The sequence below is a fragment of the Rhipicephalus sanguineus genome, chromosome 4 (assembly GCF_013339695.2).
Source record: "Rhipicephalus sanguineus isolate Rsan-2018 chromosome 4, BIME_Rsan_1.4, whole genome shotgun sequence".
In the NCBI taxonomy this organism is placed as follows: domain Eukaryota; kingdom Metazoa; phylum Arthropoda; class Arachnida; order Ixodida; family Ixodidae; genus Rhipicephalus; species Rhipicephalus sanguineus.
Window position 1 is genome coordinate 53703930 of NC_051179.1, and position 12948 is coordinate 53716877.

Consider the following 12948-nt stretch of genomic DNA (forward strand, 5'->3'; position numbering starts at 1 on the left):
ACGTGTTGTGGTGCGTTTATTTCTCTCCTTTTTACATTTCTCTCAAGTTCAAAAGAATGGGCGTGGCGTCCTATTCACGTAGCAATCGGTAGCTTCCTCCTTTTCATCCCGGTGCTACGTTTTTATGTTGTTTTAATGGGAGTCCACCTCAATGGTATGGTTACGGTGCTCGGCTGCTGACCCTGAGGACGCGGGTTCGACCCCGGCCGCGGTGGTCGCATTTCGATGGAGGCGAAATGCTACAGGCCCATGTACTTAGATTTAGGTGCACGCTAAAGAACCCCAGGTGGTCGAAATTTCCAGAGCTACGGCGTGCCTCATAATCATATCGTGGTTTTGGCACGTAAAACTCTAGAAATTATTAAGTTTCTATTTCTCGCGTTGTTCTTCTCAGATGAAAAAGAAAACATGTAAGTGGAAGGGAAACGCAGACAAACTTGATAGATGCAGAGATTACATTGCCATAATGAGATAATGGCATAGGCCCCCTATGTGTATAAGTTATAACCAGTAAAGTGGTTGAACCGTTGCGATGCGCCCACTGTGCCACGCCAGTTTCCTCCATAAATGTCACCAGGGCAGGCGTTATTGCGTTCCGCGCAATACGGTCATCCGCAAATCTGTTTGCCCGAAACAATGTGCGCAGGTTTACTTCCACGTTCAGGGCAGTTAATGGCGGGTCCCTTAAACGCAGGCGCTCATTCACAAACCATTCTGCTTCACGTAAGGTTAATTTTAATGGGGTTTCTTTCTTTTCTTTGTTCTTCTTCTCTTCACCAACGTGGTGAGCATACACTAGCGCGCAAACCCGCCGGCGAACCTTACCCGCTTATGCGCTGCCGCACAAAGGCCTCGCAAATCACTTCCCTGGAAGCCGCTCGCATCGTCACCGCGCGGCATTCGTGGAGACGCCATATTTCTTTCTTCCCCGCGTAAAAAAACGCGAGAAAGAACCTTGTCCCGTACAATACGACCTTCGTGTTCACACAAAACCCGAGAGTATACAGACGGCGCACGCCCTCAGCCACCAAAAATCACGAGTAGACAAAAAATAAGCCAGAAATAATAAACGTATATGACGGTGGAGGCGCCGCGATTGTAACAAGCAGATGCGCGCGTCTCCCTTCTATACAAAAAGTCGCGAACGATGCAGAGAGAGAGGGAGAGGGAGGCATTCTATAGTGGCGTTCTGTGGGTTACTCATAGGTCATGAATAAACATGAAATAACCGCTCGCTTCCTGCGGGACCCCCAGCGCCGTTCGCTCGCGGTGCTCAGCGATCATAGGAGGGGCAGTGAGGCTATATATGCAGTGGTGGTTAGGTTGTTGTGATGCACTTCGCGCCCTAAAGCTTTAGAGTTTCAGAAAGTGAGTAGAGCACAGTCTTGTACGTTGAGGATGCTTCATACGGGTTCGTGCCCATCGAGAGGTTTCCTTAGCAGGCTCCACGCAGAGACAAATCTTCATTGTCCGGATTGCGGGGAAGAATTCTTTACTTTAACCCACATGCTCTGGCAGTGCCCTGTGTTACAGGAATTCGACAACAGCGAGGACTGAGAGAAGGCCATCACGAGCTCAAAACGGGAAGAACAGTCCAAGGCTGCCCAGAGGGCCCGTGAAAGAGCGGAGAGGCATGGCCTCCCGGCTCCAACATGGGTTAGAAGAAACAGCGCAAAACCACATGACACACAGGAAGGGAACGCACAACGCTGTGTGCGTTCCCTTCCTGTGTGTCCTGTGGTTTTGCGCTGTTTTTTTTAATCATGTACAACCAACAAGCCCAGCTCTCCGCACTTTCTAACATGGGATTGCCATCAGCTAGCCAGGAGTCCTCTCTAGGACTGCACTGGCTGGCTTCTCAGGACCTTAATAAAGTTCCTTATCTGTATGTCTGTCAGATTTTATCATATATGTAAGGTTTAGTATTACAAACTGGAATATGTGGGAAGAGGTCCCAGAGTCGAAGATTGAATTGGGACGTCCTGTATAATGAATACATACTAGCAAATAAATAACTACATAAACACAAACAACAAAGAGAGCAGAGAAGAAGGAACAGACGGAAAGACAGGGAGGTTAGCCAGTTCTTATAGACTGACTATTGTACAACAGCTGCAATCGGCAACATACAGGAATAAGAACAAATCTAAAGAAAAGTTGCGGCATGTTTAAGCAGTTCAAGTTGCGTCTCTGATGTTGGATTACAGCATCGGAAAATCACGTATACAGGGAAGCGCATTTGAAAATCAAATCACAGGCACGGCCGCTCGATGAAAAACACACGGTGTGTTTTTTCATCGAGCGGCCGTGTCACAGGGAATCCGTATTGTATCAAAGACCACCTGCTATTGTTACTTAGCTCAATTTATGCTTTAGCAAAGTTTAAATCTTTTGCAATTCACTCATAACTGAACACGGCCGCTGCATAAAGGCGTCGAGAACACAGTGCTTAGAAGGCGAAATCAAAAACAATGAGCGCCACCAGAGCCAATTGGTAGGCGATCTCCGAGTTGACGTTAGGGTACTTATGTTGATCGTCTTAATCATTTTTCCTTGACGTAGTACCTAGTATAGGTTCGACATATTCGCGTTGTGTTCGCCACATCGGCTTTCTATTGTGGCTATATAAAAAACTGAAGATCTGCGTAACGGCGTGCAACTGCGGGAAAACAGCGTTCCATTTATGTTGCCGTTGCTTCCTAAGGGACGTGTTCCGCGAGATATATCGACCAAATGAAATCGAAAAACATAGATGTCCTATTGCAGTCGACTCAATTTGGACACTTTTTTGTTATTGAGTTGCGATACCGACTTTCGACAAAGGCCGAAGCTGGATTACCCTTACTTGACATTTTAATTATCGGCGCAAGCAATCCATGGGAAGCGCCCATAAGAAACGGGAGATAAACTGATACGTTAAGTTGAGCCAAGTTGATGAAGGGGCAGAGGAGGTGGGGGGAGTGCGTCTTTATATCAGGCAAGCATTCTAACGCAAGGTAATCAACATTCCACGATCGTGATAGTGCGAGCGATCATGCTCGTGCACTTAGCGCGTATAGAATATTATTATCGGCGTAATGAATGACCTGCCATTCCATCTTGCAGCTCGGACGTCCGTCCTTCACTCCGTTGACTAACCTAACGTTGTTAATAGACCGACGATTCTTCAAAACCATAATCTGTTTAGAAAGACTAAGTTATATTAGGGAAACAACTTCTATCCACCGAATTAGTCACAGGCTGAACGTTGACGACAGAGTGATAACCTGTCCATTACTCTTATAGTATTCTGTAAATGAGAGCATTCGCAGAGAGTAAGACCACTGGCTTCGAGTTGTTTACTTTTGCATGACTTCACTCTTATAGATAGTCTTCACGAACCCAGTCTTAATAAGAGAAGCGGGCAGGTTCCTTAGAGCTAGACGGTTTGAATTGATCGTGCAGGCATCTATATATATGCAGCGCAACACGCGGGCGCTTTGCTGTAAATCATCCTTCACGACCGTCTCATAAGCAGGAAAAGTTCACAAGCAGCCGCCGTCCTTTCGTTATACTTAGAAGGCAAAACAAAATCGCGGATAAATGAAAGCCACTGACGGATTTCGCTGACAGCTTCTCAGTATCATAACTTACCGGCGACGCGTGGCCGACACGCCATTGCGGGCTAGCCAATGAACAGTATCAATTGCGAAATGATTTCAAGGTAACGGTGTGCGTATCCTTCTAACGAAGAAGCTCACGTGGATGTATTCCCGAAGGTCGCTCTCGCCTCCGACTCGCCGTTCATTCTACCTCGGGAACTTTGAACTTCGTCATTGACGCTTCGTCCTTGTGTAAGGCTACAGCGGAACTCCTTGTCTGTTTGATTCGAACCTTTCCTCCTTCGGCTCGATCCTAATTGTTTGCTTCTTTTTGAGGTAAGTACCTCTGCAGTGACTCATACTTAAAAGCTGGCGCACCGCACTGCGAAGAAGAAAAAGTCGGTTATCAATTAAGCATTTCTTTTTTTTTTTTGGAAACTGAAATCCAAGTTCAATGTTGTGTAGTGATCGTGCGTACTCTATGATACCCGTTTTCAACGCATTGTGTCGACTGGTCGACCATTGCGCGCTGAAGAGACAGTTGAACACCGATTTTATCGCTCATTAGGTGACGAGGCAAAGGCACTGCTGCGCTTTGAGATACCCACTCGCCTCTGATTATAACTTTAATTGGATGTGATCGGAAACATTGATAATGTTTTCATCGCCGCCAGCTTGACAAAGTAGTAAACTGTTAAACAATGACCGGCGATAACTGATGTGGAAGCATGTACGAAGTTTTCAGAAGCATGCGTGGAAGGTCATTTGAAGATGAAACACACATACAAAAAGGTTTGTGGGTGAGAGTGAAGATCGGGAAAACAAGAGTAGCGAATGACTGGACTCGAACCATGCAATGAGACACCAACGTTAGACGCAATAGTTAAGGCGCGTTTGATTACGTAACGCTTTCTCTGCGCATCCAGTACAGTTGACCTTCTTTCCTCTTTCTCCTTCCGTACTCTCGCATTTTATTTTCCTTTAAACACGCGGATGCCGTTGTCGGTGTTACCTTCCTCACCTATCTCTCGTTCTGTCTGTGTTGCTAGACAAGCGGGCTTTACGCAATCAATGCACTGCGTAAATGTGCAAGCACACACACGGGACTGAACGAATCAAAGAGCGTTGCTTCGTGTGCACGCACTTTCGAGCCGACGCCGCTCCGCACGAAGCGCGCCACAACGCCAGTTCACGATCGCCGTATACGGGACCATCCCGCAAGCCTGAAACACTGGCGTTTGCCTGCGGCGCCGCCGTAACATCCGAGTGGCGGTATAGCGCCTAGCGTCTCTTTCATCGCGCCGCAGAAGACAGACAGCGCAAGTCTCGAGCAATGAGTGACCAGCGGGCCGCGGCCAGCGACAAAGGTAGCTGTGCCGTTCACAGACGCAGCGGCGGCCACAGACACAAGTGCGGGCGGTGCTCGTTAGAACGGGCTGGCTTCCTCCGATCGGGCTTCTTTCAATACCGAGAGGAAGTGGCCGAGACGGTACGCGTTCCGGTGGTCGGGCTCAGAGATGGACCCGGTGCGAGTGCAACGACAAAACGAATCACGGTAGCGGCAGCAGTAGCGCCGGTGTGGGGCATCCCCGCTTTTACACGCGTCCTGGAAGAAGGAAGAGGAGGAGGAGGAAAAAGAGAGCGACCACGCTGTTTTGTGTCCGCTTGTCATCTCCTGCGCGCGAGGACAACACGGGCGACAGTCCTCCTAACAAGACGTCTGTTCGTACGTAGCCGTGTCCTCTATGGCTCTTTCGGAAGCCTTGCGTTTGTCAAACTCCCCACGCCTCCACGTTCAACCTGCCCACCCACCTCCCTCTCCATGCACATACGTTTTGTTCGACTTAATTTATTCGCTAGGTGCACATAATGCGGGGCTTACTTTGTCACGAAAGGAAAAACACGGGGGGAAGGGATTCGGATCATTCGACAGGACAAGCGACAGTCGTGTAAGCACGATGTCATCTGTCTGCTGTGACGCGTGGCTCCTTTTTGCAAAAGACTGCGGGAACCACGCGCGCCGGCGATCTCGAGATAGCGCGTGGCCCACCTGCGCGGTTTAAAAGGGGCAGTCTGCGCCTTCCCTGGGGAGAGGTCCCTTGGCTGCAGCGAAGGATAGACGCTTCCACCCGCGCTGGCTAATTGCTGCCCCAGCTAATGGACTTCGCCTCCGTGTCTCGCGTACCTGAGTCGACCTTTCCGTATGAGCCGTAGTCGTAAATAAATTTTTGTTTGTTTGCTGTGCTTTGAAGCCTCTGTCGTCCTTGCTTTGAGAACGGACGGGACACAGCAAGCCCAATACACACGAGATACGGGTGGTGAATGTGGAAGGCGCGATTTTTACTTGGTCGCGCTGTTTTTTCCTTCCGGGGCCGTGAAACTGCGATATGTTGCGAAATTAATGGACACGCGCAACATTCTATTCGTGGTCGCCGTGGGTGTCTACTGTATGCTACCACTGTGTTTGAGGCGTTCTCAGAAATGATTTCATTAGGCGCACACTGGAAAAAAGTTTTGAATGACACCAAGCGAAATTTGAAACTGGTTTTGCAGATCCGGGCTGCCAGTACACATGGTCAGGAAGAAAATACAAGCATACAACATTAACTGCAATATGTTATTCATTATAAGTGGCACCCCGCCCCGGTGGTCTAGTGGTTATGGCGCTCGACTACTGACCCGAAGGTCGCGGGATCGAATCCTGCCGTAGCGGCTGCATTTTCGATGCAGGCGAAAATGTTTGAAGCCCGGGTACTTAGATTTAGGTGCACGTTAAAGAACCCCAGGTGGTCGAAATTTCCGGAGCCCTCCACTACGGCGTCCTTCATAATCATATCGTGGTTTTGGGACGTTAAACCCCCGATATCATCATCATTTACACTGATTTTTTTTTTTTATCGTCAGTGCGACGCATTCATATGGCTCACATATATTCACATTCTGCAAGTGTGTGGGCGTAGCCTTGGCAAGCTGCGCGAGGTGTTTGAAAAACTGTGCTACGACGATGAAGTTCTCAAGGTCATGGTTGAACTGCGTCATCTAAAGTCGTTTTGAACGTGATCCTTCGCTGGAAGTCGCAACAGCAAACATGAAGCTGAGTGAGGTTGTTTCAGCTCGTGTATTATATCCTGCAATAATGAAACAGAGAAGACATTGGGGGATCCTTAGGCTTCACCTTTAAGAGTTGAACGCGATAGCGATATCCGGCCCCATCCTCAACGTGCTCTATTTCGCGTGTCATTATGTTCAGTCGCCCGGTCTCACACACGCACGCACGCACGCACGCACGCACACACACACACACACGCACGCACACACGCACGCACACACACACACACACACACACACACACACACACACACACACACACACACACACACACACACACTCCACATACCTATAGTAAAGGTAAAGGTTTACGCTTTCTTCAACAGCACTTTTATGACAACAGTGCACCCACTACGTGTGTGTAAGGGAATGCGCGCACTAATGTGTATGCCCTTTGTAATGGGTGTCGTGCTTTAAACCAGCAGCAATTACGCGCGTGATACTTTCTCGAAGTTGTGATGCACCCACTATGTGTTCGTAAGGGAATACGCGCAGTAATGTGTGCGCCTTTTGTAATGGGTGACCGGCTTTAAACCACCAACTCGTTATGCAGTTTACATGGTGTGACGCCCGATGGCAATATACGCTTGTACACTGTTTCACTGTGGTATTACGTCTAGTACTGTGACACCTGTACGCAGGACGCGTATGTTTGTGAAGCAATAAAGTTAATTTTATTGCATTTCCAAACAATGGAGTGGTAGAACCCCATGGTTTCCACGCAGATGGCCTGGGTTCGATTCTAACTCAAACCTCAGATCTTTTATTATTTATTTTATTTGCATGTTTCTCGATTGATCGGTCACGGACAAGATGATGATTTTTCGCTCACAACCAACGACATCGACACCGGAATTTCTGCGGAACGAGCTCTTTAACGCTGTCGCGTTAGAACTGTGTGCGTAGTCTCGATAAGACGCTCGCCTTCTGAGCGCTTTGGTTCAAAACCAAGAACTGTAAAAAGAATCTTGGAGGACGCTTGAACTTCGCTCTCAAGAGTAGAACGCGACAGCGTAATCGGACCGTGTTCGTATCGCCTTCCCAACCGCTAGCCTCGCTTCGCCTCTCGGTCGACACCTGAACCGTGCCGCAAGCAGAGTAAAAAGTGCGGACGCGCGCCGGTTCCTGTATCCACGCATGCGGCGAGACGAAACACGGAAAGCGCGTCCGTCCCGTGGGCCCTTTGCGCCATCTCGCGGGATTTCTGTCAAGCCGCAGAAGAACCTCCGAGATGTGCTTACCACCAACGCTAAATGTTGGATATAAATACCTCGCCGTTAGTAAGCTAGAGGATGTATGTGTGGTGGCCCAGCAGCTAAGCGCATCGCGCCACGGAGCGAGGGGTCACAGGTTCGAATCCCCAGTCCCAATCGACCGACACATTTTTATTATTTATATACTTGCATCTAGCTCAAATTTTCGCTCACGGACAACGCTGATTTTTCGTTCACGACCAAAGACGCCGACGCAGACGGCACCGGAATTTCTGCGACACGAGCTCTTTAACGCTATCACGTTAAAAAATTATTTTGTTTTCGGAATTTTCGTGATACGGGCGATGCTCAATGCCGGCTTTACATGTTCTCCTAGAAAGGGCGTTTATTCAACCACCACTAAATAGCTCAGCCACAGTCGCGCTTTATCGTGCGGCCGTGGTTAACAAAGCCGTCATGCAACGTTTTCTTCTTTTAATTTTTTTTATCGCCGGTATAACGCATATGTATGGTTAAGATACATTCAAGGTATACAAGCGTTGCTGTTTAGCCTAGTGGGCAAGACACTCGCTTTGAAAGCGTGAAGCCGTAGGTTCGAAACCCCACACCACCAAGAAAATTTCTTTTTTATTTATTTTACAGCGATTCGTCTTACGTCGTGGCTGCGGATAGCGCGTCGCAGCCGCGACGGCGCTCTGGCGAAAAAAAATGGAGGGCTTCGTTTCGTGTTTCCAGCAACAGCGACACCTTCTCCACTAGTCGCGACATGAAGTTGGCTTCCCCCCAACACAGGCCGTGGAAAAATGTTTTGGGCCGTTTCTGACACCCGTAGAACGAAAAATACGCATAGTGGTTCCATCACTGCACGGTGTGACGTCAGACAAAAGTTGAGCCTTATCATGGGTGATAAGGGCCTCAACTTTTACGACTGCTTTTAGGCATCTATTGCGGTGAAGCAAGCGCATCAGGGGGCTCTGGGGGCTCTTATACGCACGGGAGGTTCATCGTTGCACGGTGTGACGTCAGACAAAAGTTGAGCCTTATCATGGGTGATAAGGGCCTCAACTTTTTCGACTGCTTTTAGATATCTATTGCGGTGAAGCAAGCGCATCAGAGGGGCTCTGAAGGCTCTTATACGCACGGAAGGTTTATCGTTGCACGGTGTGACGTCAGACAAAAGTTGAGCCTTATCATGGGTGATAAGGGCCTCAACTTTTTCGACTGCTTTTAGGCACCTATTGCGGTGAAGCAAGCGCATCAGGGGGCTCTGGGGGCTCTTATACGCACGGGAGGTTCATCGTTGCACGGTGTGACGTCAGACAAAAGTTGAGCCTTATCATGGGTGATAAGGGCCTCAACTTTTTCGACTGCTTTTAGACATCTATTGCGGTGAAGCAAGCGCATCAGGGGGCTCTGGAGGCTCTTATACGCACGGAAGGTTTATCGTTGCACGGTGTGACGTCAGACAAAAGTTGAGCCTTATCATGGGTGATAAGGGCCTCAACTTTTTCGACTGCTTTTAGGCATCTATTGCGGTGAAGCAAGCGCATCAGGGGGCTCTGGAGGCTCTTATACGCACGGGAGGTTCATCGTTGCACGGTGTGACGTCAGACAAAAGTTGAGACTTATCATGGGTGATAAGGGCCTCAACTTTTTCGACTGAAATTTTTCAGTCGAACAGCAACTATCATCATCATTAATTGGAACGCGCTATCTTCGTCCTCTTTTTTACTCTCGGTCCTCTTCATCTTCTGCTTCGCTTCCAAAACACGTGCGCCGATTTCTGCGGCGCGGAATGGAATAACTCTGCTGGGTGAGAAGAGAGAACGAGTACAGAGATAGAGAAAGAAAGAAAGAAAGAAAGAAAGAAAGATATAAAGATAAGAAAATCTTGTCGAAAAAAACTTCCTCATGAGGCGGCGGGATTCGAACTCGTGTACCCACGATCCGAAGGGGAGCATCTTAACCACTGCGCTATCCTGGAACGCCGACAGTACATACCCTAGCCTTGCATAGTATCGTACAGCAAGGGGGTAGAAAAGGGAAGTGAGGATGGTGAGGAGGGAAAGGAGGAGGGGAAAGAGTAAAGCATAGCATATAGAGAATGAGAAAGAGAGAAATAAATGCAGAAATAAAAATAAAGACAGACAAAGAGAACATCAATGAAAGAGAGAGAAAGAAGTAATAATAATTGTTGGGGTTTAACGTCCCAAAACCACGATATGATTATGTGAGACGCCGTAGTGGTGGGCTCCGGAAATTTAGACTACCTGAGGTGCTTTAACGTGTACCTATATTTAAGCACGCGGGCCTCAAGCTTTTTCGCCTCCATCGAAAATACGGCCGCCGCGGCCGGGATTCGATTCCGCGACCTGCGGGTCAGCAGTCGAGCACCATAACCACAACGGTCGACCACCGTGGCGTGTAGAGAGAAAGAAGTAGACAGAGAAAAAAAGATATAAAGAAAGAGGCAGCAAGCATCGCGTCGTCTAGCGACCAGATACCGCACCACCTGGCCAAGCCGCGCATGCGCAGTAGTTAAGCCACGCCCGCCGACGGAGACATCGCGCGCAACCTCCGCTCTGGAGGTCTGTAGTGCCTGGCTGAGTACTCCCGAGGAGGAAGCCGCGCATGTCGAAGCTAGACGTGTCGGTCGAGGACAACCCCAGCTCGGAATGCTCCTAGTGAAATACATGAGAACTGACCAAGCAGGTGCTCCCACGATGTCACGATCTGCAGAGGGATATCACACTTTTGAACAGTTTGCGCGCATGCGCTTTGAGAGTTTGGTTCACTTGTTAATATAACGACCAGGTGACGCAAGTGATCGAAACCTACAGGCCCCGCAAAACCATGCCACGGTCGCCTGGAAAAAAAAAATGAAGTAACACATTTCGCGCCAAGTCTTGTCCCATGCACGTCGTATTCTTCATACTCCACCAGAAACTGCGTCATCGCAACGAGCCGCCTCCTTCCTTCCCGTTTTCCGCGAGTGAAAGAATAAAAGCTCAAGAATGACAGAAAAACGAGGCGAAGGGCGTTGTGGCCATATATCCCCGTGTGTACACACACACACGTACACTCACCGCGTACCCTACGCGAACGGCTCGTGTTTCTCGTATACATACATATGCACGCTCTTTTCTTGCTGGCCGACGCAGGCTCGTTCGTCCGTTTGATCAATCGCACTTAATCTGCGAGCTCGACTCCCTCCGCGTGCGCGCCCATCTCTGAGGTTCTATCAACAGTCGGTGCTTTACGGGCAGCAGCAGCCGAATGAGCGATTAGCCATGCACTCGACCCCTCTGTACGTTTTTGTTGTTTTCTTACCATCAGAGTGCCGTGAACGCTGGGTAAAGGTAGGCCTAGCTCCTTCCCGGGAAGAGACGACTTTCACCCGGCCTCCCGCCGCTGCAGCTAGGCCTTCACCCCCGCAGGCCACATTATGGTCCACCTTGGCCGACTTGTGGCCGCGCCAGTGGCGACCCTCGTCGCGCGCGTACAACGCAGTACGGCGCGTACATAAGGGCCCCCGAGTCGGCCCCGTTCCTGACAGTACTCGGGCGCTGGCCGCGCTCGTTTGCCGAGTGCGTACATTCCATAATTCGGGAAAGAATGCCGGCTCCGTGTTATGTTCGTTAAAAGGACACTAAAGTGAACCGATAAATTAGTTTAGACTGATAAATTATGCTCTGAAAAGTCTAGTGTCGTTGATTCCACCACTATAGGTTTATTAATAGAGGGAAAAAAAATCAATGAAATGTCTCTTAAATTTCCCACCAAATACTCCGATAGTGACGTCACAAGTTTCGAAGTACTTCTTCGTATTTTGGCCTTATTGGCCCAACGGCATTTCCTGAAACTTGGTATGATAAGTCTCTCGTTCCCTTAGAGGACAATGTACTTCATTTTTATCGATTAGGAACTGCGTAGGCCTTAGCAGACGCCGTCAAAATCTATGACGTCGCAGTGGCTGGTGCGGGACTTTAAACGTGGCGTCGCCACCTGCATTTTTTTTTTTTTGCGCGTTTTGTCGCTTTTACCAGGCGTCTTATCGCAGCAAGCGTGTTCTTGGAATCGTGAGAGGAATTTACTAATACGAAAAAAGTTCTCTTTTAATGTCCTTTTAATCAATGGATAATTTTGTGAAGGATGCTGCGCATGCGCGAAAAAGCAATTTTCCAACTAAAGATATTTTCGAGCGCAGAATAGTACAAGCTTTCCGAAAGTGCGAGATTTCCAAAGACTCAACTCTTTGGTCAGAAATGCACCCACGTTCAGTTTGATCAAACTGGGATGAAACTTTACAGAATACAGGGAAACGTAGAAGAATTCTGCCAATATGGCGAAATTCCTGTTTATTCCTGTTCCTGCTTACTTTTCCGATTATTCTCGACACTTAATCGGTTATATTTGAAGCTATTTTAAACATATGCTTTGATATATCTATCATGAACCTTAACTACAGCCACCCTTTTTATGTGGTTCTATTTTTTCGTAAACTTTTTACCTAAACCGGAGGTCAGTAGGTGAAGCGCAAGTGCTGCGCCTGAAACAAGCTAGAGTGTCACTTGGTGCACGCCACAAGATTACAGCATTTCCAAAGGCTATAGGCGTACCCTATTTTTGGCCAGAGATGCACCAATGATCCATTTTGTAAATTGAGATGAAACTTTATAAAATCAAAAATATAACATTTTAAGGGGTTTTAACATTTTTGGTCAAAAATTCATCCGTCACCCATTTCATTCAAATGAGATGAAACTTTAAAAAAATCGAAGTGTACAACATTTTCAAAGGCTTACCTTTTCGTTCCACAGATAACCACACAACGAGACAAACACAAACGTCTCCAAACACAAAATGAGGCAAGGGCAAAGGTTGTAATAGAAACTGTTGAACTTTAATGACCATCACATACGACCTAAATGTGCTTGCATTTCAGTGTGACAGGACCAACATGCACGCTCACAAAGAGAGAGAGAACCGATGGCAGCTTAGACGTGTATTCCAGGAATAAAACGCAAGCGTCATTCATGTGGCAG